The sequence below is a fragment of the Parus major genome, chromosome Z (assembly GCF_001522545.3).
Source record: "Parus major isolate Abel chromosome Z, Parus_major1.1, whole genome shotgun sequence".
NCBI lineage: Eukaryota > Metazoa > Chordata > Aves > Passeriformes > Paridae > Parus > Parus major.
In genome coordinates this window covers 54,051,675-54,079,220 of record NC_031799.1, presented here as the reverse complement: position 1 = coordinate 54,079,220, position 27,546 = coordinate 54,051,675, and the positions used below count along the sequence as shown (strand labels likewise).

At 36.6% G+C, this 27,546-nt stretch overlaps 1 long non-coding RNA gene across 5 annotated transcripts in view; it reads right to left on the bottom strand.

Moving 5' to 3' along the window:
- The window catches only part of LOC107198355, a 37,067-nt gene extending 19,084 nt beyond the window's left edge, over positions 1–17,983 (bottom strand). For 4 of the 5 annotated variants that reach the window (XR_004495538.1, XR_001518919.2, XR_001518920.2 and 1 more), the window contains exons 1-2: positions 17,088–17,421; positions 5,844–5,936 (exon numbers count right to left, since the gene is read on the bottom strand). This is a non-coding gene — a long non-coding RNA (uncharacterized LOC107198355). Of the gene's footprint in view, positions 1–5,843; positions 5,937–17,087; positions 17,422–17,886 lie in introns of those variants that run through there. The other variant, XR_001518925.1, reaches the window with a different exon arrangement.
- Between the last annotated feature and the right edge of the window lie 9,563 nt (positions 17,984–27,546).

Here is a 27,546-nt window from a genome sequence, read left to right as displayed (position 1 = left end):
GAGGAGAGGAGAGGAGAGGAGAGGAGAGGAGAGGAGAGGAGAGGATATAGAAATATTTAAAGGACCACACGTCTGGAAGACATTTTGTGGAAGATTATCTGAAGAAAAGGAGAATAACATTCACGGGTGGGAAATTAAAGGGCTCTGAAGACAAATAACTAAAACCATAAGAAGTGAAAAAAGACAAGAGTTAAGAATTCTTTGGGGGAAAAGCTGAAACTCAAGCAGCTGTGGAAATACGCGGCAAAGGCAGTGTAGAGGAGGAAGAACCCGAGACAGAGTGCTGCAGAGCAGACCACTGCAGAAGCAGGTCCTCTGCACTAGGGACCTGCAAGAAGATTTGAACAGTAGGACAGAACAGAACCACAATTCCTGTGGTGCTTCCCTCCCCGGGGTTGCAGGTGAGGGACCTTCATGGACCTATGGAGCTTGGCAGCAATGAGCTGAGGTCCTCCCCATATCAATCTTATCATCTTTCTCTCTCAAGCACCCTACAGCTGTCTACTTCAGCTGTTTTCCTCTTTCTGGACCATGCCAGACTCATTACAATTGGTAATGAGGAGACGACTGTGAATCTGTTCTGTTACATCAATTCCACCTCCAAAAATAAGAAAAACATAGTAATATACAACTCCAGCCCATGAAAAGTACCCTTCATCTAGTGTGACCACTGATTCAAAGTACTTCCTGATGTCTTCAAAAATGTTTTGGTTACAGAAAACATTAAACATTATGCAGAATAAAAAGAAATAATTCACTTAGAAGGGGAATTACATTTCTGAGGTTGCGTAACAGCAAACATACAAGTGGCAGAGAGAACAGCTAAGGTTCAGTGTCAGGTTTTCATGTCCTCTTTGGTGTCCAGTGCTCTGCTCCATTAGATTGAAGTACTTAGAAATTTTGTATGACCATCATTTCAGTTTGTATTGCCTTTAATCCAACTACTTTGGAGTGCTTTATAGCACAAAAATAGAATAGCACATCAAATCAGCTTACAAAATGTTAATTAAAAGCCCCATCAAAGGGAGATTAAAAAGGCCAAATGTTGTGCTTCTCAATAATTCATTATGTAAACAAAATATTAACAGCATCAATGTAAATTTTGTTTATGTAATGGATGAACAACTAAACATAATGTCCAACAATGAAAATTAATGTTAACATTTTCACAGTATTTTTCCCTGTGAAACATGCTACATGCATTAAATATTTACACTGTGAACATTTTGGTGTGCAGCTAAGACTTTTCACAACCCAGTGCAAAATCTAACAGCTATGCTAATATGCAAGAGCATTCCCAGACATGATATATTAAACAGCTGAAAAATAATATTTTTTTTAAAAGGCACTTTTCTGATGTAGTCAAGATCCCAAATCTGGGAGAAAATCTTGATGGTACAGAGCTTCACTGACTAACAGGTTGAAAGTCCAGACAGCACAGGACAGTTGATAAAGCTACACAGCAACATGCATTTTTATGTTTGCACAGTGCCAGACCTGAGGAAGTGTAACACAATTGTATGTAACTCCTGCAAGAATATAGGACAGCTGCAAATCTGATTATACTTTTTGGTCTTTTGTCAAATATAAGGGTCTCCAGCACTAGAGGAAATTACAAGGTGGTTATAGTAGGGCATTTTTCACTGTAAATTATATTTTCCACTGTATCTAGTTAAGTAGAACTTTCTATGAATCTTTCAGGTCTTCTCCCAGCATACTCCCCACTGATATGCAACAGGGATAATTTTTAGACTCCTTGAATTACTAAAATTATATGTTATATTTTTAAATTTATTGTCATCTACAAAAAAGAGTTCTCTAAGATGAGAAGTTTTAAAGCCAGTAAGGGTATAGCTCATCTTTGAAGTATGTAAAGAATACAAAATTTTCCAGAAGTTTCTTTTTTCCTAATTCTCTCCTTTCCTTTTGCAGTTCATGGGTTTTGGGGTTTTATTTTCCTTACAAGTAATGACAAGTGATCCAGAACGAAGGAAGCTAGATTCACTGTAAAGATTCATTATTTCTTATCCAAGGTATTCTTATAAAGGTATTTGTTATTGATAAGTTTCATTTACCACAGTTATTGTTAACTTAATTTTATGATGTATAGTTTAGGTTAATAATGACACAAGCAAAGTGATATTTCCCAGTGTGGCAGCATTAAAACTAAAATGCTCAGGGGCCAGAATGTGTACAGGACCAAGGTATGCTTGGTCCAACTAAGAATCAGTAAAACAAAGCACAGACAATAAGAAATTAACATGGTATGGCCATATCCAGATTGCAGATAATAAACCTTGTAATCATGAACTACAAAATGTAAAAATAAATCATCTCTTCACTTGTAAGAAAACACAGCTTCATCAAAGCTAATATCCTGCAATGATACAAACTGCTTTTTAAAGGAACTGATACAATAGAATTCTGCCAGTATTAAGTTGATTGAGATATGGCAACTGTAGTTGCTCTCTCCAACTAAAAAAAGTCCATTACAAAATTACTTTTATATGAATTTCTATCCTGTTTCCATAGAGAAATATATCATTTTTATTCCCTGAAATTGGTTTAACCACTAACAGCTATTGGAATTTTATTAATTTCCGAACAAACCCTTACATTGTACAAGGTATGAAGCAAAGGAAGAAAAATGTGTTACTGGGCATTAAGTGGTGCCCCAATGAAAGTCATCTTCCTGCCCTTCATGCCTTTATTAGCAGTCTCAACTACACGGTCAGAGTTCTAGCCCATAACTTGAACATCTTATCATTTTGCAGCTACTCCTCTCTCCTCACTAATGGTTCAAGCACAGAAGAAAATTATACTCTCTGACAGTTTGGTCATGGTCCTATTACTCCTTTGTATTACTAAAAATTTTAGCACACCCTTTTATCGGGGGGTGGAGGAAAACAAGTTTTATTCTATAGAAATGCAGTGGGTAAACTCAAATTGTTACCATTTGGAAAGAAAGAAATTCCCTCAGGCACCCTAGGAAGCCATGCAAAAAATTAGTGTCTTAAAAGCTTTGTCACAGGAGTTACTTTTACAAAGACCAGCATTAAATGATGGTGCTTTTCCTTTTTGTTACCCACCTGAAAACTCAGAGAAGACTGAAGTATCAACAACAACTTTCTTTAAAATTAGTTGAATCTTTAATCTGTCTTAATGAAAGCTGATCAATAAGCAGTTGGCACACATATTAAAAATTTGAATTGTTTCATTCAATGAATAATGTCAGTGAAAACTGCCCTTCTCACATGTATCTACAGAACAATAAAAGATTGGAGGAAGGAAATCATGTGACATTTTATACCCATCCTCTGAAAGGTACTAATAATCTTCGGAGCTGTTGTGTAACCAGGGTTCATCAGTCCTAATCAACTTCAGCTCTAAATTCCCCTAAGGTTTGAACTGGCAAGAGCGAGGGAAGTTTGGCTCAGCAAGAAAATCTTGCAGGGAAAATGTCTGTATTTAAAATCAGCACTGCACTGACATGCTATAGTCCATCATACAGACAGTGACATATTTGCAAAGAGACGCCCAGTTTTGGCACAGCCCAGAGGCACCTCGTTGGAGGAAGGGAGGTGGAGGGAAGAGAGAGCCTACTTTCTGCTAATGTAAACAGTGAAACTACCATGCCAAATGTCCTAAAATGGGCAACAGAAAACTAGATAACAGCAGTACTTGGATGCATCTCACAAAATGTAGATGCATTAGGCCATTTACTTCTTCCTGGGAGCTCTGGTAGCCTTTATTTATGTGTATCCCTATTTGACTTGAGGCAAAATGTTTCTGCACAACTTCTTATCTCAAAATAGTATAGTTAAGGTCAAACTTAATAGATTTTGAAATATGCATAGCATTCAACACTAGCCCAATTAAAAATTATCTAGTTCCAGAGATATTTCCAACCCTACATCCAAAGGAGCAATGCCAGCAAAGACAGAGAATAGGGCTGGGTAGTTTGCAGAACTTTTAATGTTAAAAACACAAGAAAGAAATTGTTATTCAGAGATTCTTGGCAAACATGGTTTGCCTTCCTGTTAAACCAATTACACTGTAAATATAAAGAGAAAGGAAACACAATGCAAAGATTTTTAAGAACCTCAAAGTCTTGTGACTTTCCAAGATCACCCAACATAATTTATCTAAATTATTTCTAATTTTTTTTTCATATTATACAACATCAAAACCTAAATCTCAAAGTGGGTCCTGGAAATGAGTTTTTATCAAAATCCAGTCATAAATTGAGCAGCGCTACACATTCTCTGTACAGATAGTGCAGGGGAGAAAGTGAGAGGTAGAAACACTCTTTATTCTTTTTTTTCTCTTTTCTTTTTTCTGTCTGAAGTTGTATAGATTCTAGTCTCTGTCATGCTTTCATGATATCACGATTCTGTTCATTTGCAGAGAGCTGTGCTAATCCTCAAATTACTAATCTACTAATGGAAAATCAGACTTCAAATGGCTTGAAGGAAAAAAAGTCATGCTCACTTTACTTAAGGATGGCAATCTAAAAAGATTACAAGGTGATAAGAACTTTCTGACAGTTATAAAACATGAAAGATCTTTACAAATTGGCTTTTAGTTAAAGCTGGCCTTTGGAGCATACTGTGCCTAATGTTCATCTCACTTAAAAGTGTAACTGGGAGACTATTTTTTTAATTAAGCATTTATTCAGTGAGATTCTTCCTTTGTTCTTTTTTGATTTTTTCTTTTTTTTTTTTTCTTTTTTTTCTGCACACAGATGACAGTCTACTCTGATTCTTTATCACTCCAAAGTATCCGGCCAGCTTTTACTCTGACATTTCTTTGAAACTTCACAGACCTCTCAGTTGAGACCCATTTACTGCATGTGTTCTAGTGCAAGCAGTATTCCAAACAAGCTGAAGCAGTAAGCACATACACCACACACATCTGGGCTGGCTGGTTGTGCACAAGTTTATATGCACTTCAGTATATGCAGTTTGTGTGCAGAAGCGTAACTATCTCTGTATATAAACACAATACAAAGGTACTCTCAATCTCTTGTGGACTAGGCACACACAGGACAACTTCAGACAGCAGAAGTCCTCATAGCTGTCTAACCTACAACAAGTATTCAGGGAAATTGCCTGGTCTCAAACCATTTCTAAATATGATACCTTCAGGGTATTACACAGACATTTGGCAATGGCTGAGCTACTGGAAAAGGAGCTGCTTTTGTCTTTGAAAATCAAAACATAAAACACTCACTTTCATGTATGAGCAATTTAACCTAGCATTGCGTAATCCTTATTTCCATGTCTGTAGCAAACCCATTTGACATTTGGAGTGTTAAGCTTAACAGCCAAAGTGTGTTCTGCCCTCAGGAGCACCAGCAGCACAGCCCTCACACAGAACAGCAGAGCTGAGCAGGTCCTCATCCTCTGGACTGCCAGGTAACCCTCAAGTTTGACCCCTATACTACCACACAACACAGACTACCTCCCTCTGCCCATTAGCATGTTTGGGAACACACTGTAAAGAGAGAGCATGCTATTACAGCTCTTATAGCTTCATTTCTTCCAAAATTTTATATTTTTATTAGCTGTTCCATGATTCATTTTGCAAAAAGCAAGCATCAAATAAATATGCTGATAATCCTTCTGGTCCTTATTACAGTTTCTAATAATCACTGTATGATTTATCTAATGTATGTTATAACATACAAAGATGAAGATAAAATAAACCTGTGTCATATTTAATAAAAATCCAGGTAAAAGCTGCTTTGCAAAATAATTTCTTTTTTCCTATGTAAACTTTTAAAAATAAGATAACTCAAATTTCTTAGGCAACAGAGAACCTTATAAACAACATATTTTTACCTTTACTTCTTTGATGATCATTAGTTGGGCTTGCGAGGAAATTATTGAAGTTCTACTATTGTCTTTTAATATAGCTTCAAAGGAACATAAAACCTTCAAAAAGGAAAAAAAAAAAAAAAAGACAACAAAGAGTCAAGTACCTCAAACAGGTGACACTAACAAAGAGCTTCTCACAGTAAATGTCAAGTCATAGCAAGTCATCCATACAATAAAGAAACTAGGGCAACATCTGTGTAGGAGGTAGGAGGCAGTAACTGATCCTTACTAGCTGCATGCTCCACCACAAATGACAAGGCCTCATGCTCCTGTGGCCACAAATCACCCTCAGCTAGTGCGCTCAGTTTAAAACAAAAAAAAAAATCTGTGCCAATTTGGCCCTGTCAAAAACCTGACCACACAAAACCCATAAGGGTACCTCAAATTTCCTGTTACATTTTGTCTTCCGTTCCGTCTGCTCTTTTGGGTTAACCTTATTTTGAAGTCATTCAGACTGCCTGTCTTCATGAACAAAATTCACAGCAGGAAAAGAATAAAAGTCTTGGGATATGCACATTTTTCATTCACTAAGCAAAGGAATTCTTGCTGGATTTTAAAATCTAGTAGAAATTCTCCCTTCTTTCTATATCTGAATGAATTGTTAAAAAATCTTACCTAGATCATTAGCAATTGCAAGCCTTTGGTAACCATTTTATATTATAAGCATAAAGAATCCCAGCATTCTTAAATATAATTGACAGAGCCTTATCAATGGCTTTAAATAAAACATGTTATTTACTGTTGTATTGAAAGTTGTTGATTTTCTTAAAATAATGTCCCATGTGTTTATAGTCACACACACATATTAAAATGTTTTATGCTAAAAAATATGTAGATTACACCAACCAAGAATCATGACTGATTTGGCAATTAGCAACAATGTTGCTGATTGTATGACATATTTGTGAATCTTAGCTTCACTACTACAAAGACTGATTGAGTCAATTTCCCACTCTGATCTGATATTTTGCTCCACATTCAGAGTGGACATTCTCTTAACTCCATAAAGACTGTCAGGATAGATTTATAAGATAGGAACATTATTTTTACCTGAAGTTTTGTGTGATTTGTTGATCAGTATAATTAAACTCTGTACCAACAGTGTTAATTATTAGGGGAAACTGATTCCCACTTCATACAGAAAAACAAGATCTGATCAGTGTTAATTAGGCCTATACAAATTGGCATTTTGGTTGGGGTTTTTGAATCAGTGACACATAACCTTTTCATTCCTGAGCTGACCCAGCAATCACTGACACTGAATGATTCCACGTTTGGGATTTTTGTGCCTACCTTGTAGCTATGCTTCGTTATCCTTCAGAAGTCAAAGGAGTTCTAGACTCACAAGAGGGTTGTGGAAGGACAAGCTCTTGGGAAAATCAGTTTGCAGTATTGGTTATGAACTGGGCAAATGTTTTTCAGACATTTCAGAAATTACTGAAACAATAATGAGTAGAGGCAGAGTGACACAATTCAAGACCACCTTAGCTGTGTGTTAGTGAGGAATGAGTCCTTTTTCCATTATACAGAGTAGTAAACCTCTTGTCTTTGGACCATCCACAAATAATTCATCTACACCCACATTCAGGCACTTCTGTTGATCTGATTTTTCCAGAAGAGGAAACAACTTTGCCAGACATAAGTTCTCAGACAGGCACCCACTCCAAAAGATAGTTTTGGAGGCCAAGAGCTATTATGCAGACATTGATTCATTGTTCCGTAGTAACTTAGGTATTTACAAACAGAGAATCAGACCTGCCTTCAGTCTGAGAGCATAGTTACTGCTTTTCTATATCTGCAGTGCAAAGATAATTATCTTTCCCCTTAACCTCTTGCAAGCTTGACTTGCAGCAACAGTTTCATCAGTCCAAACTTTTTTTAAAATATAGGTAGTTTTGGGGAACATAAGGTAAATGTTTAACAATTCCAATGCAGGAAGCAATTCATAACTTACCTCAAACAACATTACACTGGAATGAAAAGATTTCCACTTAAGTATTTTTGTTCTAGAAAAGTGTATTGAAGTTATTATTATTCCACTGTAAACTACATCAGCAGAGAAAACATATCACGTACAGAAACTATTCTTGCAAGGATTCTCTTGATAGCAACCTTGTAATTTAAAAGATTGCCCACTTTCTTTTGGTTTTTCACCCATCCCTCTTACCCATCAGCTTACCTTTCTCACAAATTACTCACAATTTCTTTCTCCTCCTATGTGGCACCTCTAGCTCCGCTAGCTCCAGGATATTTAACTTTAAAGCAGTATCAGATCAGGCAACCTCTCTTATGCTGCCCCAGTAACACCAGCTTTAACATTCTACTACTGAGGTGTTCCCAAAAGCACTTCTCAGCCTTTTGGCACCCTCCCAGCAGCCAAGAACATTTCTGAAAAGTGATGTCTCAGGCTAACACTTCCTCTCCATTGTGCCAAAATGAAACCATATTCTACTGTGATGTGTGCAAAAATCCATCGTTGCTTATGGAGGTAGCTGGGGCAAGATCATTTTCATTTAGATGTATGAAAAATGGTTCTCATTGGTTTGTCTTGATGCATATGGTTTCTTACATAATTTTGTCATCTTGATGTTCCACTCATCCTCTCACAACATAGATTTCACTCATTTGCCACAACTTATTTAAAATTAAATATAAGTTCACTGAAGTTTTGGCTACAGCTTTATTCCAGTTTTTAGACATCACTACAACAGAAGGAAGGAAAAAGCAGCTGACATGAGAGATGTGTTTTGTTTTCTCTCAAGAAACATTGTTAAACTGATCACGAAATTCTGAATGAGTCTTGTGTTTTGCTCTCAACGCTATGAGTCATCTGTTTGTTCTCTTTTTTGTGCTTATCTTTGATGACCTACCTTGGTCACCCTCTATCCAAAAGCAGTAATTCACTCTTGTGGTGAATCACCACCCAGGATTTAGATGTTTCCAATGAGTCATACTTAACCTTATAGAAAATACAACTCTTAGGGTACATAAATTGTGCACTTCAACTATAGTGGGTTTAGATGTCCATGTCTGGAAAACAAAATTATATATTTCAGTGACAGAAGTGAAATAAAGTGTTGAACAGTAGTCCCTACTTTAAACCCTGTATAAATAAATCCATTTTTTAAAAAAATTCAGTTAAAAAACATTGGTCAAAGTATGCGTGAAAGAGAGCACCCATATAATTTTTTTCCATTAGCGTAATCATAGGCTTAGCAACCTCAGTAGCAAATAGTTCTAACATCATGTTCTCCATCTGCAAAGACTGATCATATCTAAAACTCTCACCCATGAAACAACAGAATTCATAACCAGAAATTCAGGATGAGCTCAGGGCCTACATTCCAGAAATTAGGCACACTCCAGTCCAGTTCAGGAAAACTTACTGTATTTCCTTCCACCTGCTTTTCTTTCCACCTTAGTATCTAATGTTAAATATCTGCCTATTGTTACAGGAATTCCCTGTGAGGAAAAATTATTTGTACTCAGATCCCATCAATTCCCATGAGAAGACCACCTGTAGATAATGAGAACACAGGCTAGATTTTTTTGGTTGGTTCGTTGGTGTTTGGGATTTTCATTTCCAATCTTAATTAGAAAAAAGAATTAGCTTTTCAGAACAATGAGTATCAAAGAGACTGGAATGGGCAACGGAACCAAATAAGGCAGCAGGGTTTGCAGGCACTATGTTATCAAAATAACTTGCTAATGCCAAAGGGTGTACTGGGGGTGCTATAAAACTGAAGTTTTACCCCTGCAGAGTAGATTCAGACTCTAGTTTTGATTTGTTAGCAGGACTACTCTGTCTGCTCTAAATGCCTCCTAAATTTGTCATAACTGGGTCCCTAATGAACCTTCATTCTCCATCAGTGAGCACAGCACCAGAGAGACTCTGACTCTATTCTCACTCATTACAGCTGAGACTGGGAAAAGCACCCCAAATTGCTTAATTTTCTGGAAGAAATAATGTAAAAAGACACAGAGCAACGTGTATCTTACCTGCATCATCTGTGAGGACCAAGTAAGTTTTAGGTTTTTTGGTTATAGTAAAACTGCAATCTACATTAGCAAATGTTCTCTAAGAATTTACTGATTACAGTGATGTATAATATAATAAGCCTTATATAGCTTTCTTCTTTTTAATCTCTGAAGAGGTGTGGAAAGGCTATTGACTTTTTTTGTACAAATTACTAAGTATCTGAATTAAGAAAGTGCCAATTAGTAAGGCTTTAACATATTTAAATGTTTTCAGATCAAAATCTTCAGTATCTATCTTTGTTGCATTAGATGTGGTAAACAATAGAATTTATACATTTTCTTAAGACACTGCTGCTGAAATATTCATCTTAAATGCTTGGTATATCACCTGTTTTCAGCCTCCTACTTTCAGCTGAAGGAAACAATGCATTTACACAATATAAATCTTGCAAATATAAAATATAAAAATTGGTAGAGCATGTAGGTATGTCTGAAGCAAAATGATTCTGACGCATATACCCTACAGGTACACTTTGTTGCTGTTTTTTGTTTGGACTTTAAAACATACCTGGACAGAAGAGCAAGACAGTGTTCTACTCAAAGCTAAAGATCACATATGTCAGAACATGCACAGCTTTTGTCAGTGTACAATATAATCTTTTATAATACTGCAATGCTTCAAATATTAAATAAAATATAATAAAATAAATATGAATAAATAATAAATAAACTATAATTAGCTCAGGATTGCTAATTCTCACATTTCAAAACAGTAACTCAGCTATTTAGTTGCATACCGTGTATTCTACCATAAGTAGGATGAAAAAAACAGGAAAATTAAGTTGCCTTGGACACTGATACAACAGCTATTTGAAAATAGTCCTGTAATAATAATCATATTTCTAATTGGAGCTCTGCAGAAAGGAAAACAAATGTTTTCTCATGACAAATACTGAACTGCATCTTCATCCACAGACAGTATATTAATCCTATATAGTTATCCATAAATACTGATTTTTAGGTTAAGCTTTATAATTAAATTGAAAATACATGTATTTACAGATCAAAAGGATACATGCATGTGTCTTCTTTTATTATTTTTTTTTTAATAGAAACCTTACCTAGTGTAATGCTTTAACAAACCTGATTTCTTTCCTAAGTGGGCTATGGTTGTGGAGTGCTATTCTCTCCTAGTACAAAGTTACAAATGAAAAAGAAACACTAAACCATTTGCCAGTGGCCAAACTTGGGCTGTGAACTAAAGGAGGGTCTTCCAAGTAATGTGTTAGTGCTCTAAGTGCTTAGACAAGCATTCTCAATAAGTGGAGAGTGAAACATCAGCCCCTGTGATCATGAAAATACTTTTCAAAAAATAAATAGAACATAAGTGAGAAGTGTGACTGTGCTGACAGTGCTCATGCTACTCTCACAAAGGTGTCATAAGCTAAATTTGAAAAGTATCTCGAATTGCTTCCTCTGTCGACCTCTTCAAAAAATAATAATAATAATAATAATAAAAAGGCAAAGCTTGGTTAACTCATGAAATGCTATAACATGCCCGGTTATACTCCTGCTTGTCCTCTGTATTATATCTGAATTTCCAATTTGAAAATATAGCAAGAGTGATGAGTATATCCCACTTTCATGCGGTATGTGATGTCACCAAGAACAATATGATTCACTGCCCTCCTTCCACTTATACTTTCATGCTTCTGAAAGGCAAACCTGGGTTTCTACAGTGATTTAATATCTGAATGAAGAGGGTAAACTGGAACTCAGAGGTAAAAGTCTTCCCAACATCTCTCATTTCTAAGATATTTATGGGACCAAACAGGAGATAGGCAAAAGCAAATTCAACAAAAAAAATTTCCACAAGTGTTCTGCCCTTGTTTGACTAATCAAGAAGATTAAACTTAAAAAAATAACCGAGCCAAAAAACAACTAACCAAAAAACCAAACATATAACTAGAGAAAATAAGTGGAAGCTGAATAGAAAATTTCACACATTTCAAGTATTCTCAATTTTTATTTATTACCAAGATCATACTGAATTTAAAATGAAATTTATTTTTAATTTCAATCAAAAGATGAAAAATAACCCAATTTTAATATATTATCTATCCTACCATTTCAAATTATTGCAATTGTAATTTATTTTATTTCAACATAATACAACCTCATCCTGTCTGAGAAATGCTTTCAGGCACTTGCTTTGAACCCACAATACTTAGATCTCAAATGACAATCCACACTTCTGCAGCTGGACAAATTGCTGGAGCTGAAAATCATCTTTCTTTTCCACCATGTAAAGCCTGCTTATTGAGCTGACATTAACAGCCCTAACTAGGCTAATACTGTTTCATATATTCCAAGCAAAAGTTCCAACTACTTTGAAAGAGGGCTAAGGTGAGAGTTTTGTACGCCACCTTCCACTGAGTTGCATAAATACATCCTAGTACTGACAAGGACATGGTCTAACCAACACAGGACACCTGTAGCTGAGTGTTTGGTTCATGCACTGAGGTCTCCCAGGTGCACCACTAAGAAAAACTGAATATCCTCTAAAAAGGAAACACTATTTACTTTATATTTCAAATAAATGGATTTTAATGTTTAGTTCTAGCAGAAAAACCTGCAGTTTGTGAGTTTTACTACCTGGAAATGTACCTCAGATTACGTATTGACATGCTGCTGCTACTCATAAATCCCTTAATGTTCCAAGTACCGTTTGTTCCCATAGTTCACAGTAACGTGTTTTTGTTATTTCAAACACCTGTAAGGAAACAATTTTTCAAGCACCTGTAGACCTTTCCAGCGAGACCTTAACCCCCATTCTGGCTGACTAAAATATGTTTACTGCATGTATCAGTTTTGTGCAGATGAATCTCAACACACAGCCTAAAGTACTGTGAGCAGAAGCAACGAATTCCTATGGCAGGACTTAAAATAATCACAGCCAACTTTAACCCTATGATTTTACCACTGCCTAGTTAAATCTAAATTGAGGGATATACATTTGCAAATGCTGACTGGATTTATTTGACTGGTGTAGTCATTCATGTTTACATTTGTGAACTCCACTAATGTTAGTAAGCTCCACAGGCAAATAAACAGTGGTTTTGTGCATATTGTTTCTCATTTGATTAGTGTGATGTAATACTGAAAATGTTGTACATAAAGCTGCATGATTTTTCTGAGTTTACAAAAATTTTAATGTTCACAAATAGTATTGAAACAAGACCACTAGAATCTCTCTCTCTTTAAAAGATACAGAGAGCCTTTTATTTTCTTGCCTACTAATAGATTTATGTCTTTCAGCCCAAGGTTGAGAGAAGGAAACTGCTGAGCTACCATAACTTCTGAGTTTGTTTCTTGTCAAACCTGTCTATCCAAGACCCAACTAAAACAAGCCATGGCTTTGTTAGGATGTGTACACATACCCTGTGTGACCTTGATAAACTCCACCAACTTTGCTCATAACAACATATTTGGCATATCTCAGGAACAGCCGAATACTGGCAGTTTGTCATGAACTGAATGATGAAAAGTGTTCCCATCCCTGGGAACAGCCTCCTGGAAAGATTTCTGTGGAATATCAACACCTCAGAGTGAAATTCTTCATTGAGCAATTGTTCTCAACTCTCACAGGTCTATATAATATAAATTGAGTAAGAAGTAAGCTAATAATCATTGTGTGTAGTAAGCTAATAGCTAATGTGCATTGCACTGCTGGGCTCTCTCTTTGACATCACATTCTTCCCATCACGTTGGAGTACTTAATGGGGAGCACTTTGTAGGATACTAGCAGAATAAGCAATAGAGACCACCAGACAGGTTTGCTGTAAGCTGAGTGGATGTTACTTTCATGGCAGATTACTCAGATTGTGCACTTAATTCCAGTAACATAGATCTTTATCTTTCAGTTTTAGACTTTGAATTATTATTGTTTTCTTTTTATCATGAACTTTGCAGTATGCAGAAGCCAAAAGAAAAAGACTTAAAGGAATTCAAGACTCATCGTAATAACATTATTTATACAAAAGAAATTTGCGAAATATATTTTTACTGTAACAATAATTTCACAAATAAATGAGTGTGTCCAGACTCTGAAATAAAATGAACTGGATTTCTATTTTGCTACTTCTATTGTTAAATATAGTTGTGAAACCTGTAAACTTTCTAAAATAGTGCTTATAACCATAGATGGCAACTAGATGATCTGCACAGGTAGTGCTCAAATATGACATGCACAGAACTAAATTTTAATATGTTAGAATAAGTTATAGTTTGAACTCAGATTTTAATGGACAATGTGTATACTTGTTCAACTTGGTACCTGTTCTGCCTTCAATGATAGTAGGAAAAGATTCAAAGACCTGATAGCGCTAAATATTAGAAATCAATTTGTTTTCCAAAAACATACAAAATACCTTTTGATTAACTACATAGTAATATTATATATAAAGACACATATATTTTTAATAGGAATATTACACAGTGTCCCACAGTATTTGAGCTGCAAAAATCTGCATACTGAAGTCTAAGATTCCCATGGTGATACAGATCCATACATTAAACTACCACTTACTCCTACTTGCCAACAGCTGAACCATCCATTCTGCATTTCCAGTACCAGTACTAGGACTTGCTTTTTCCTGACTACCTGTAATTCCTTCAGCATTTGGAGGGCTTCTGGAAAGATTTTAGCTGTGGAACGTTGCCTCTTTTTCCCTGTGCAGTCCTTTGTAGGAGAGCAGCAAACATACACAAAATCCAGTTCATTGGGTTCTACAAGATGCTGACTAGAAATATATTTTGATTTGAAAACAAATGTAAGATGTCTCTCTTCCAAATTTTTTCCTTTTTTAGAAAAGGTGAGATGTTGCCTGGTGAATTTCCATTGTCCCCTGTAGGAGACTGAAATGTTAATGTTTAATCACTGACAAGTGACCATTCTCAAAAGCAGCAAGTGCTCTTCTGAGACTGGGTTTGCAAAGTAATTGCCCACGTGCAGAGAGGGTGAGTATCCACCACTGGAGGCTGAAAGCTGGGTTTCAGCCAGATAAGGGAGAAGATCAATAAGATGCAGACACTGTGAAGGTGGGATAATGCTTTTTATCATGTGAATGTCCTCCCTTACTCAACCTTCTCAGGTGAAAAATTCCTCCCTCCGCGTTGGAGAAGGTATCAGGAAATTTGCACATTATCCTCAGGGTTTTCATCCCTTCTCATGGGGCATAACTGGCTCAGCCTCACTGACATGAAAGGCAGCTGCCATGTCTTACAAGGTCTTACATGCCCTACATGTCTTACAAGCACTCCCAGACTCATTTCTGGGACCTTCCACCTGATTGCACATGATCCACAGTGTTGCAACAGTGTAAAATTCCCCTCCTGCCAAGGGGAAGAACCTGGGCAGAACCTGGGCATTCTCACCCATGTTAACCCAATGAAATCTGTGTTTTGGGGGCTTCCCCATCTCTGGCTGATCAGGACTGCAACCATCACTTCAACCAATGAACACTGAAATTGAAACAACCAAGACTCATTACTAGGTCTTGGGGTGATGATATCTTTCTTCTCAGCTATCTACCATCATCCTTTCTTTCTCTTTCTTTTTTTCTTTTCCTTATGTATTTTCTTAAGTGATATCTTCATACTTTGATATCACTATATTTTCTAAGCATCTATCCTTTCCTATTTTTATATTGATATATTACTATAAATAATAATAACAAAAATGGCTGCATGCTTCCTATCCATTGCAGCCAAGTTCTTGTAAACCCTACATATACATATATATGTGTGTGTATCTATGCATACATACAGATATGTATACAAACTGGCTGTTCAGCACAGTTTCACTCTAATCTGTCCCCAAGGATCTATTAAAAAGAACCTGAGTTACCCTTTCCTTCAGGGACAGGTAATAACACCCACTAAGAGATATTGCTGGATGAAGCCAATGCTGTAGATTAAATAAAACTAAATTTTAGTAGAGAAATTATCTTCTTTCAAGAAAGAAAAAAAGTCTTAGCACACTAGCATGACAAATTCTAACATTCATCTGTCTTCCTCTGTATTCATCATATATAATAAGAATATTCATTTCATTGAGTTCTTATCCCAACATTTGCATGCAAAAATCCTTTAGTACAATGGCCTAGTACAAAGCCTTCTACTGTCCTCCTCTCTATGTGTCTCTGCATTATTGGCTTAGCAGCTCTGCATTCTACCCTCCCCTTCTTGGGATCCTCACAACAGATTTATCATTATCCAGCTCCAATTTCCAGCCTATTCTGCTTTTCCTCTCCTGGTGACATAATGTCCAACGTTCAATTACAGCATCTTCACCATACATCACACTTTCTTCTAATGTTTCCTCCTCCAATAAAACCTCCTTGGTGATCCACAACCAACACAATAAGCCTGCAGCATTTTGCTTTATTTCCTGCTATTTTCGAGCTTTCTGGCTGCTGTATCTATCTTCCTCAGGCTGGATATGGCACAGTCAGCCCTACTGCCAGATTTAGCATATTGCTTATCCAGTTCCCCAGACCACCCTGGTATTGCCTAATAGAGGTTCTTGAAATAGAAATAAGCAAGAAAAAAAAAAGTTGCAAAGTAAAAAGTGAACACTATGAAATACAATTAATGAGTGCTAATTAAACACTGGTTTGAAATAGAGCTTTGGTCAATGCCATTGGTTACCAAAAATGATTGTTAAGCTGGTGAAATTTACAATCAATAAATAAAAACATAATTCAGTTCTGAATATTTCTATGAATTTCCTCTCTGAGGAAAGTTTGATCCCAAACACAACAACTAAAAGGCATATATTCAGAGTCCTTCAAAAAGAAGCAAATGCAAAATTAGTCTTATTATCACAAACCTTTATAGTGAGGAAATATGACAGAACTCCACATAAACTAGCAATATGCAACACAGCAGTATAAATAAAGCTGTTTAAATGAGGTTTCATCAAAAGCAGGATTAGGGCCACAGCAAATTAGCATTTCCTTTAAGTAGCTTAGGGCAAAAAGCTTCTCAAAAATTGAAATATGTGAGCAGCTGCAAATAAAGACAAGTAATAATAAAGCAGTCTACAGAGATGGAAACCAGTGCACTGCTATAGTCTGTAATTTGATAACTCTATTGAGAATATACATAAATATAAGTGTGTTCTAATTAAGGTATCAAGGTTGCAGTGAAATGATAAGCATATCTTACCAGCTCATACAGAAGATCATCATTCAGCTATTAGTCCCCTCCACAGCTGTCCAAACCAGCAACAGCTGTATTCACTGGAACCACCAAGAAAGTGGTGGCTGAATTAGCTTTGAATTCCTACATCTAAAGGACAAATGAGGGGAAAGACAAGGAAATTAATTACTACAGCTCAATATTCCATAATCAGTTGAGCTCTCTAGAAATTTCCCCATGGGATAGTTCTCCATTAGAGAATGCTGCTTCTACAGAGTTAAACGTAAGTTTCATCCAAAAATGCAATGAATAATCACAGGAATTGTTATAAATATTAAAGGAGTATTTACATTTCACTATAGCATACTCAATTCAACATGAAATTGCATCAGAACACAATAGCAATGCCTTTATCAGAGGTAAATATTTAACCTCAAAGAAATGGAACATTTTGATACAGTCAAAATTGGTTTTGGTGTATTTTATTTCACCCTGGATATCATAACTTTTCCATTCCTACTGAAATAATTACTGAGCATGTCTCTTTCCAGGCAGCAAAAATCACTCATCAAGGTTGTAATATGGAATTGTAATTAAAACAGGCAATACAATGAAAGTTTTGTAAACAAAACTGCAATCTCATATAGCAAAAATGTATTTCTCATATAGCAGGAACATAATAGGCATTTTCTATGAGTGCTTGTGTAAAGATGTCATAAAATTACTGAGTTATCTGAGAGAGAACAGGAAACCACTGGGAACAGAGTGGGAAATGATGTTACCTGAAGTTCTTCTAATGTTGGTATAAAGCCCTTCCCACACCTACCTGGTTGTATCAGAGTGCACCAGAAAATTGAGGGAAAATAAGCAGAATTTCCTCCAAAACAGAAGACAATGGTAAGGAAACAGATTTGTACTGGAAAGGTGCAGATACTGTACAAGAAAGTAATGGCTGATTTGAAAACAACAGCAAGGTTTCAACAGCAATTGCAAACAATTTTCTGGAATGAATATAAATGAATTCTCATTTTCCTCCACTGTTTTTGTTTCTGTTATCAAGATAGAGATGGTAATATAGGAGAAGGAAGGTAGAGGATGGAATTATATACACAGTTATAGGAACTATCTAAATAACATTCTGATATCTCTTGAATTATTGTCATAAGACTTCATACAGTGATAAATCAGTGATAAGCTCAGAGAAAAAGATAATATCAGAGACTACAGGAATCAGAAAAAATACATGCAAGTGGGAGTTGGAGAGCAGAGACATAAAGTCAATACAGAGTAGTGTCAGAGGAGTTTTCCTGATGAAGGGATAGGAGTGCAAAGTTACTCTGAAGGACATAAACCATTAGAAGAGCCTAAGTAAATAAAATACTTGTAGCTCATATCCTTCCATGTATAATTCACATAGAAGCTGTTTGGTGCTCAGACATTGTAATGAAGTAATATTGATAAAGTATGAAGGCATATCAAGTAAAAATACATATGTTAGTTGATTCTCCTAACTTTATAGGGTTCTATGCACCCATATAATACATATAACCATGAATTTTTAAGATTTTAATTATACTTTCAGTGAAATACATGGTTTTTTAATCTCTCCAAAGATGTACTCTGCCATTATGTGTGCTTTGTGCCGATATCATCTGTGAATTGACTGTAGTTGGGAAAATTTTGCTGAAAAGATCATTTGTTATTGAACTGTGTTCCTTCCTTGAGACTTCTGTAGCTTAGAAGAAACTACAGGTTCACATTACACAAAAAATCCTGCAGAAAAAGACCAAATTGTTTTTCCAGTCTTGTTTACTAGCCTTAAAACAAAAATAATAAGCAGAAGTTAACATCTGAAAACTTTAGTACGGATGAAAAGATGACTCTATAAATGGCCAGCTCATGAGCTTGCCATGAGTAGTCTGTGTTCTTGGTCTGAAGGGTTCTGTGACTTTCAGATTATTTGGTACCTGTTGTGCTGAGATGGAAAATGGCACTGTCCTCCATACTCTCATCATCTGGGTTACTCCTGACATGAATTTAGGTAAGACTCAGGGACTGCCTTGAAGAAGTTCTTGGAGCAAGTTGTTGTGCAGCTTCATAGTCTTTACTGCTGTGGAGACTGGGAGCTGTGCGATCTGTGCCTCTGTGCTGAAGACAGTTCTGAGTTCTGATGTCATTTAGGGTCCCTCCAGAGGCCCAGTCTCATTTCCTTCTGTTACAAAGCAAGCAGCTATGCAATGTCACATCTGTGTGCAAACACCTACACAGCACAATTGATTAAAAGTCAGGTTGATGCTTTGAGTTCACTAAAGGCCAATTTGAGTTACCAATCCACTTTCATTTTTGTATCCACTGTAGAGGAAATCACACAGGTGATATCCCAAAGAGACTGCGTATTTTTATCCACACGATGTATCTTTCCTGCCTGGGGATTGCTCCCTTGTCAGCAGCCCTGTACAAGTTGTTTTGCACCACTGTGACCCTTAGGTATATTAAAAAGCTAGGATGAATATTTCACCCATCAGTGGATCCTGTGTTCTTTGGAGCTGCGGGTCATTGTCTTGGATCCCTGTCTATTTTCGGAAATCATTGCTGAGAATTCTTGGATTTTGGCCTTTTCTGTTGATATGCACATGATGTATGTTGGTATATAGCCATACTTCTTTGTTCCTGCCCTAGCACATTTTTGTCAAATCTAATAATTGGAATACATGTGCAAATGTACAGAAAATATGGACAAATTCCTTATAATCCAGTTTCCAGGACGAATATTTCAAAGTTATGGTAATAATAATTAAAAAAAATAAAATGGAAAAAATATAAGAATCAATGTAAAGCTATAAATTAAAATATATTTCTAGTTATTTTTGAGTTTTTGCAGATTAGGGTCATACTTCTGCTGCTTTCCTATCATCATGGAAGCTAATAAAAATTTGACTTCTACATTTCTCTTTTTAAAAATCTTTTCTGCTTCAATAAAAATGCAAACTGCCTATGAAAAAAAAAAGGAAGTTGCAAAGTTATAAGAAAAAGGAAGCCCCTCCTGTGCTAGTGAAAAAAAGAATGTGCATCAATCACACCATTTTGCTTAGGCCTGTTGCTGCAAATTTCATTCATGCTCAGCTTTTATATTTAGTTCTACATTTATGTTAACGTGTTTTGTCCTAAGTTCTAGATATATATAGACATAAGTATGTCACATACATATATAAATGTATACAACCACATTTATAGGTATACATACAAATGTGCTTATAGGAGCTTTCTCGTCAAGTACAATTTATGACTGTTTTGGTTTCATATTCAGATTTAAGGAAGTTCACTTTAACAGAACAGAACCTGACCAGGTTAAAAAAAAAAAAAAAAATTGCCTGTCTGCATGTTTACCTTCCTCTTGCTCCCTTCAAAGTTTAAGGGGGAAGATGCAATTATGAGACATCAGCCATGCACTGTCTTCTTATGAACTTCTGTCTCGGGCCTGCACGGCTAGGTTTTGGTAGTGGCGATTTTCACGGGGGTGGTTTCTGTGAGAACCTGCAGAAGTTTCCCCCAGGTCCAACAGAGTCAGTGCAGGCTGTTCCAAGACAGCCCTGCTGGCCAAGGCTGAGTCCATCAGCAACAACAGAGGGAGCAAACCTCTGTGATAACAGATTTGCAAAGATTAAAAAGTTACTGCACAGAAACATCCGGAGAAGAGAGAATTAGGCTAAATGAGAGAAACTGCCCTGCAGACAGCAAGACTGGTGAAGAAGGAGTGGAAGGAGGTGTTCCAGGTGCCGGAGCAGAGATTCCCCTGTAGTTTGTGGTGAAGACCCTGACAAGGCATGAACAGTGTAAAATACTCCCTCTTCTAAGCTTTGTTTTTGCAGAACTTTTCTGAGTTTCTCAGCCTTACCCTGGATGCGTAAGGAAAGGTGAGGAAAAAAAAGCATCTATGTGAAACATCAAGAGGAGTCAAATTGCAGTCAAGTTAATTGAACTCAAACTTCAACATGTGCTTCAAAGCACTGCAAAAGGGATCAGGCTGAAGTTTCTTAAATGGGATCTCAAAACAATAATATGTTAAGGCTCTTCTGTTTAAACACTTGTTTAGACTAGATTTTCTTGCTAACACAGCTATAGAGATTAAACACCTGATTTTCAGTTTTCAATATACTGTAAAGCACACCTATTCTATGAAGAAGCCAGGATCTGAGGATTAATAGAAGCACTGATTCATGCAGAGACAGAACAACGAAGGAAACAATCCTCTCCCTCCCTTAGGTCCTTTGTCTGGATGTAAGTGAAGATTTGGCACATCTCTTCAAGTTTCCTCCATGTCAGGCAGCTGTCAGAGCAATATTTCCAAACCCAAGACGAATGCCTGGGAGCAGCACTGTGCCAGGCGGCAGCCCCATCACTCCTCTGCCTACACAGGGCCTCCCCAGTGTCCCTGCAGAGCCTCACAGCCTAGGCTGCTCTGCACCCCAGCCTTTCCAAAGCTCTCCCACAGAGTCTGCGTCTTCTGTCCATACCGGATTTTCACCCTGGAACAATCTGAGGCCATCTCAGGGACTCCATGGGCGCAGGATTCCTTTCCATCCGTTAAGAAGCCATGGAAGCTCTCTCATCTTTCAGATGTGTGCATTTGACAGGCTAACCTCATCACCATTATCTACTTATCTCTCAGCAAATTTTCTCTTCAAGGGGTACTTTGTCCCTCAAATGGTATTTCTATTTATTTAGTCATACAGTAACCTGATATTATTTGGGCAATTAATTAACAAGATGTAAATAAATAACAGAAGAAGCTACATACTGTGAGGCTCACTGCCTCTTAACAAGCTTAGTTTTTTACAAAAAAGGAAGCAGTAAACAAACCACAAATTCCAGTCAAATTCTATTTACATTTTTGGTAGATAACTCTGTATATGTTTTGTTATGTTTTGCAAATAAGACAAAAGTTATCTTCATTAACTTCATGAAGCTTAATTTCTCAATGAAAAAGCCTAGGGTATTCAATGTGTATTAAATGAGAATGTAATTTTCCAGCTGTATTACTTTGATTTAACTGATCTTGTAAAATAAGTTGTATTTATTATTATCTAAGGCACTGCATGTCTGTAAATATGCACCTGTATGAGTGTTTTGCAGAGTCACCACTGCCCCAGAACCAGCCTGGCAGCATGGACAGACCTTTCCCTATGCCTTTTCTTTGCCACAGCCCCCAAGAGCTGGTAAAACCATGTGGCATTAACACTCACTGGGGTTAGGCCAGGCACTACAAGTGTACTTTGTTCATTTCCTCCAACTACGTCCCCTTGCTTTGGGGACAGTACAAGGACAATAATACTCTCCTTGCACTTGGTTTTAAGGGAAAGCCAAAACACATCATACTTGTGCAGGAAAGATTCAGAGATGACAGAATTATGGAATGGTAAGGGTTGGAAGGGACAGTAAAGATCATCTAGTCCCATATCATCTATGCCATAGGCAGGGACACCTCCCACTAGACCAGGTTGTTCAAGGCCTTTATCCAAACTGGCCTTGGATGCTTCCAGGGATGGGGCATCCACAGCTTCTCTGTGCAACCTGTTCCAGTGTCTCACCACCCTCACAGTAAAGAATTGCTTCCCAATATCTAACCTAAACTTCCCATCTTTCAACCTGTACCCATTACTCTTCCTCATGCTGTCACTGCAGTTCCTGATGAAGAGTCCCTCTCCAGCTTCTCTGCAGGCCCCTTCAGCTCCTGCAGAGTTGCCATGAGGTCTCCACACAACCTTCCCTTCTCCAGGCTGACCAGCCCCAACTGTCTCAGCCTGCCTTTGTAGGGGATGTGCTGCAGTCCCTTTCTCCACTTCATGTCCCTCCTCTGGACTTGCTCCAACACTTCCATGTCACTCTGGTGTTGGGGACATCAGAGCTGGACACAGCACTGCAGTGGGGTCCCACCAGAGCAAAGTGGAGAAGGAGAATCATCTCCTCTGACCTGCTGGCCATGCTACTATTCATATTTTTATGAAGAGCAGTTACCCAAAAGTCTTATTTGTTTATATTAAAGACATGTAAATTCTTCAATTTTATCTTTGGATGGAATTCCACCTTTATGTTTTGGTGACTATGTTCAGGAATAATATATTAAGTAGTCTATTTTCATCTCCATAATCTTTCTTGGGTTTTTGATATTAATCATCTATGATCTAATAACGTATCATTCTAGAAAGATACATGTTCCAACTATTTCAAAATTCAGTGAAAATGGGCCAGGTAGCTCTTTTGGAATATCTTGCAAATTAGAAACAAAAATTTGGTTGATATAGATTCAAAGTGCACACTGTTCAAAGACTTTAAGTTACTAGCAATGACTTACAGGTTACTAGAAGGCTAGAAATACATCATTGATACATTTTTATTATTTTTCTAACATTCTTATTATTTTTCTAACATCTTAAAACATATATATTCCCTGAAAACTTTTGTCTTTTTTGCCGAACACCCTGAGAGCACAAAACTGGTCATGCTGGCTGAGCTTATCAAATCCAACCCCATTAAGGCAAATACATCACAATCTTACATAACGGTTTTTCCACACTGATTATTTGTAGATGTTTATTGTTTGTGCTGTTTCTTTTGACCTTCTCCACTTCTCTACTTTTTCTTCTTTCCTTTCTTGGTTTCTGGCCCTTTCCTGTTTTGATAATCGTTTTCTCTTTCTTGATCAGTTTCTGGAAGTTTCAGCCTCTCCCTTTCCTATTTGTTTACAGCTGTCTCATTTTTTTGCTCCTCCTTGGTTCTTCTCCCTTGATGCTTTCTCCCCTCTCTAAGATGGGAGAAAATGTAAGAGTCTTGCTGGCTTCACTCCTTGACTTTTTCCCCAGCAAATTTCCCTGGCTTGGGGGTTTCATTATCTCTGGTTTACAGCTTTACAAATTAAACACTATGCATGAGTTCCAGGTGATACCATGAAAGCAATGCCAATAAAAAAATACAAAAATATGAGCTCAGATTCTTTTGCTCCTCCTAAGCAGCATATTTCTGACATGTAAAGGAAGTAATATCACCTCAAACTTTGTTATGTAAAAAGTAGGCAAAGAAGAGTCCTTTAGTAGCAAGCTCCCTTCCCCTTTCCTTGAAGATTTTAAAGGTTCTCTAGTATTATTCATTATATTTGTAGGCTGAACATTCTTTCATATTAATTAATCTGCTCCATTTCATTCTTGCATAATTTTGCTATGAAAGAACATAAATTTTAGAACATTAATAAATACTGGTCTTATTAGAGAAATTTGACATCTATATTTTTTTTTTTCTTTTTTGGTAGTAGGCCGAGCATGAAGATTTAGTTTGCAAGTCTTTCATATTTCTGCTAATGTAAAATGACAGTCTTTCATATTCCTGCCAAAACATAAATTCTTTAGTCTATTAAAGACTAGAAGTTGCATCTGTATAAAAATGACAGACTATATCACACTGAAATTGACAGAAAGGCTATAATGCAAGGGAGATGTGGCTTCCTTAGACCTCTCTGCCTAGCTAAACTAAGCTTGTCAAGGAAGTTGTATTTTCTCTATTACAATCACCTGTTACCTGTAACTATTCCTACTACTATATATCATATCAAAAAACTATTCCCTTTGGGAAGGCATTGACTCTTTAACCAAAAAAAGTTACAATGCTATCACTCTTGCCATGACAATGACACTTATACACCTCTCATCATCATAATTTCTGCCAATGCATTAAATCAAAAGCTGTTACTCTGCAGAGCACTGCATCCAGCAGTAAAACAAGAATACTTAATGTAAGGAATGTGAAAATATTCATTTGCTAACTGTTAGAAGTGAAATACCAGACTTTGTAGTCCTGACAAATCTACAACTACCTTTGAAAGAAAAAGTGTTTGCTTATCTATTTTTTTTCTGACTGATCTTTACTCATTCATCGTATAGAAGCTGATTATCTTCCTTTTTCTTTAATTTAGAGAGCCGATTTCAAAATCCTGGCTATCCCTACCTTTTTTAAATTGCAGTTCTGAAGGAAGAATATACAGAAAAATTTATTTAAAAATGTCTAGGAGTCCTTGTTTGTCCCTGTTTGGTGTCTAATTCTGGTGGTCTGTAACAGTTTCCATCAGTACACCTAAATTAATTTACAGCAACTGACTCCTGTGCTTGATAAAAAACTACAGCAACAATCTGAAAACTTAGCTTCTCTTTCAATTTCTTTGTCATTATGCCTACTAAACCTAAGAAAATGTCAAAAAGCACTTGACAACAAACCAGTTGATTGATTCAGTGGATTCTTCAAGCATCTTCCTTACCTCAGTGGTAATACCTTTGTGACAAGAGTCAGCTTTCTCCCCCAGATTTGGAGACACTGTGGATTCCAGGTAAAACAGAGAATAATGGCAATAGCTATAATGTATTGCCAGCCCAACCTCAGAGACCATAACTCCTTTTATTAACGAATGTTCCAAACTAGACAGAGAAGTCTAAATTACAGAACAATAAACTGAGTAGTACAGTAAGCAGTATGAGATAATGTAAGTAGGAGATAATAATTACTACTACAACTCAGATAAAATTATTCTGAATAAATGCATAAGAATATTTACCAAGTAATTTTTCAGTCATTTCTGCTCAGAAAATATATGTTGGAAATGAGATGTTTTAATCACAAAAAGAAAGCAAAGAAGAGGCATTGTCATGGAGTCTTACACTCAGTGACAGTATTTGCACAGCAAGGAAGATAACATGAGAATGAGAAACAGAAAATAACATGTGAAAGGAAAACATTATAAAAATAAACTATCTATGGTGCAGTGGGAGCATCTGATATCAGACTCACAAAGGCACTGCACTGCTTGTTATACAACTCAGGATTTTTCAGAAATGGCACAGGTGAAATGCCTTTAAAACATCATGTTCTTACCAAAATCCAGGCACCTTTAGCTACCCCATTCTTTTGTGTCATCCTGGCCTTCTGAATCCATGTTACTGATTCCAGGGAAGAGAGGGGAGCAGTGTCTTGTATTTATGGGTACATGTACACCAGGCAAGAGGCTCATGTTGGAGCTGCTGCCCTGTGTGATGAGTCCTCCTCTGCTCCCTTGGCAGCACAGGAGAGACACATTTGCTTTCTCAAGTCCTATCCTTTGATCAAATATTTCTCCTCCCCAGAAAAAGGCAAGGCCTTGATCTCGTGTGTTTTGTGGGGGGTGTTCAGTACACAGACAGACCAGTGAGGCAATGTTAGAGTGATTCAACCAGATGTCAGGGAAATCCTTTATAAAGCACAACCTCAGCTGGGAAAGGGGGTTCTACAACTAAACTCTTGTTAAATGTTAAAACATAACATGTGCCAGAATGTTTCAATCCAAGCAATTAATGCTTTAGATGTTGTCAGATTGGCTTTGTTGATGAACAATGAAATTAAAACCATGTTTGTTTGCATTGATTGTTTATGTCAAAAAAAATTAAATAGTTTGACAGATGCTATTCAAGCTTCACTGAGTGTTAGATTCTCAGTCATTTAATGAAAGACATAATTTTAAGCTTTTGCAGTTAGAATAATAGTCTGATTAACATCAACAATAAATATAATAAATATAATAGCACATATAAAGTAAAATTATAAAAGTTATATAACAAATCAGCATTGTATTAAGGAGAACTGAATAAAAAGTCTGGGAATGCTGCAAAGTTAATAAATAAAGACCGTATGACATTTCTTAATGCAGTTTTGTAACTATTGAATGTCACATGTTTACTTTTTTGTTTGTTTGTTTTCACCAATTCATTTACCTTGCACATGCCTGACAGTACAACTGGAAACTGAAATCAATTCCCAGCATCAAATGATACCTGCAGAAATAAAAGAAGGCTTTCCCTGATACAGAAAGATTTAAACTACTGAATGACTGATAAATACAAGTTCTGGTGTGAAGCTCAGACAGGTTAAATAAATGGATTTTTCAGAGACTATCAACATTCAGTGTTAATAGTGGAAGTGATGGAAGTCCTTAAAAAACAGATTTTATGCTACCACCATAGAGAATTTTTTCCCAAACATGCATGACCATGTATGACTTCAGCTTTAGCTTCCAGTTCTCACAGTCTAAAATTATTTTCCCAAATTAATGGGAATGAATGCATTTCCCATACCTAAGATTCTGAAGTTTGAGTAGGGAGGGTGTATTTTTTTTCCAGATAAACCAATAAACCAATAATTTTAGGCAATATGTCTCCCAGGGCAACAAGATTATGCTGCTTCAAATAGGGGGCTCACAATATTCCCAGAGAAATTGCTCCATTTTGTGATGTAAAATAGGCATTGAAATTCAAACATAAGGTAAGCACCCTAATCAACCTTTTCAATATTCTCAAATTCTAAAAGTCAACTACTATTTCAATACAGAAATTTTTATTAAAAAAAATAAAAGGAACTGCTTCAACAACAGAATTCATTATTTCTTCCCAATGTCAGTTAAACCTATCCTAAGAGC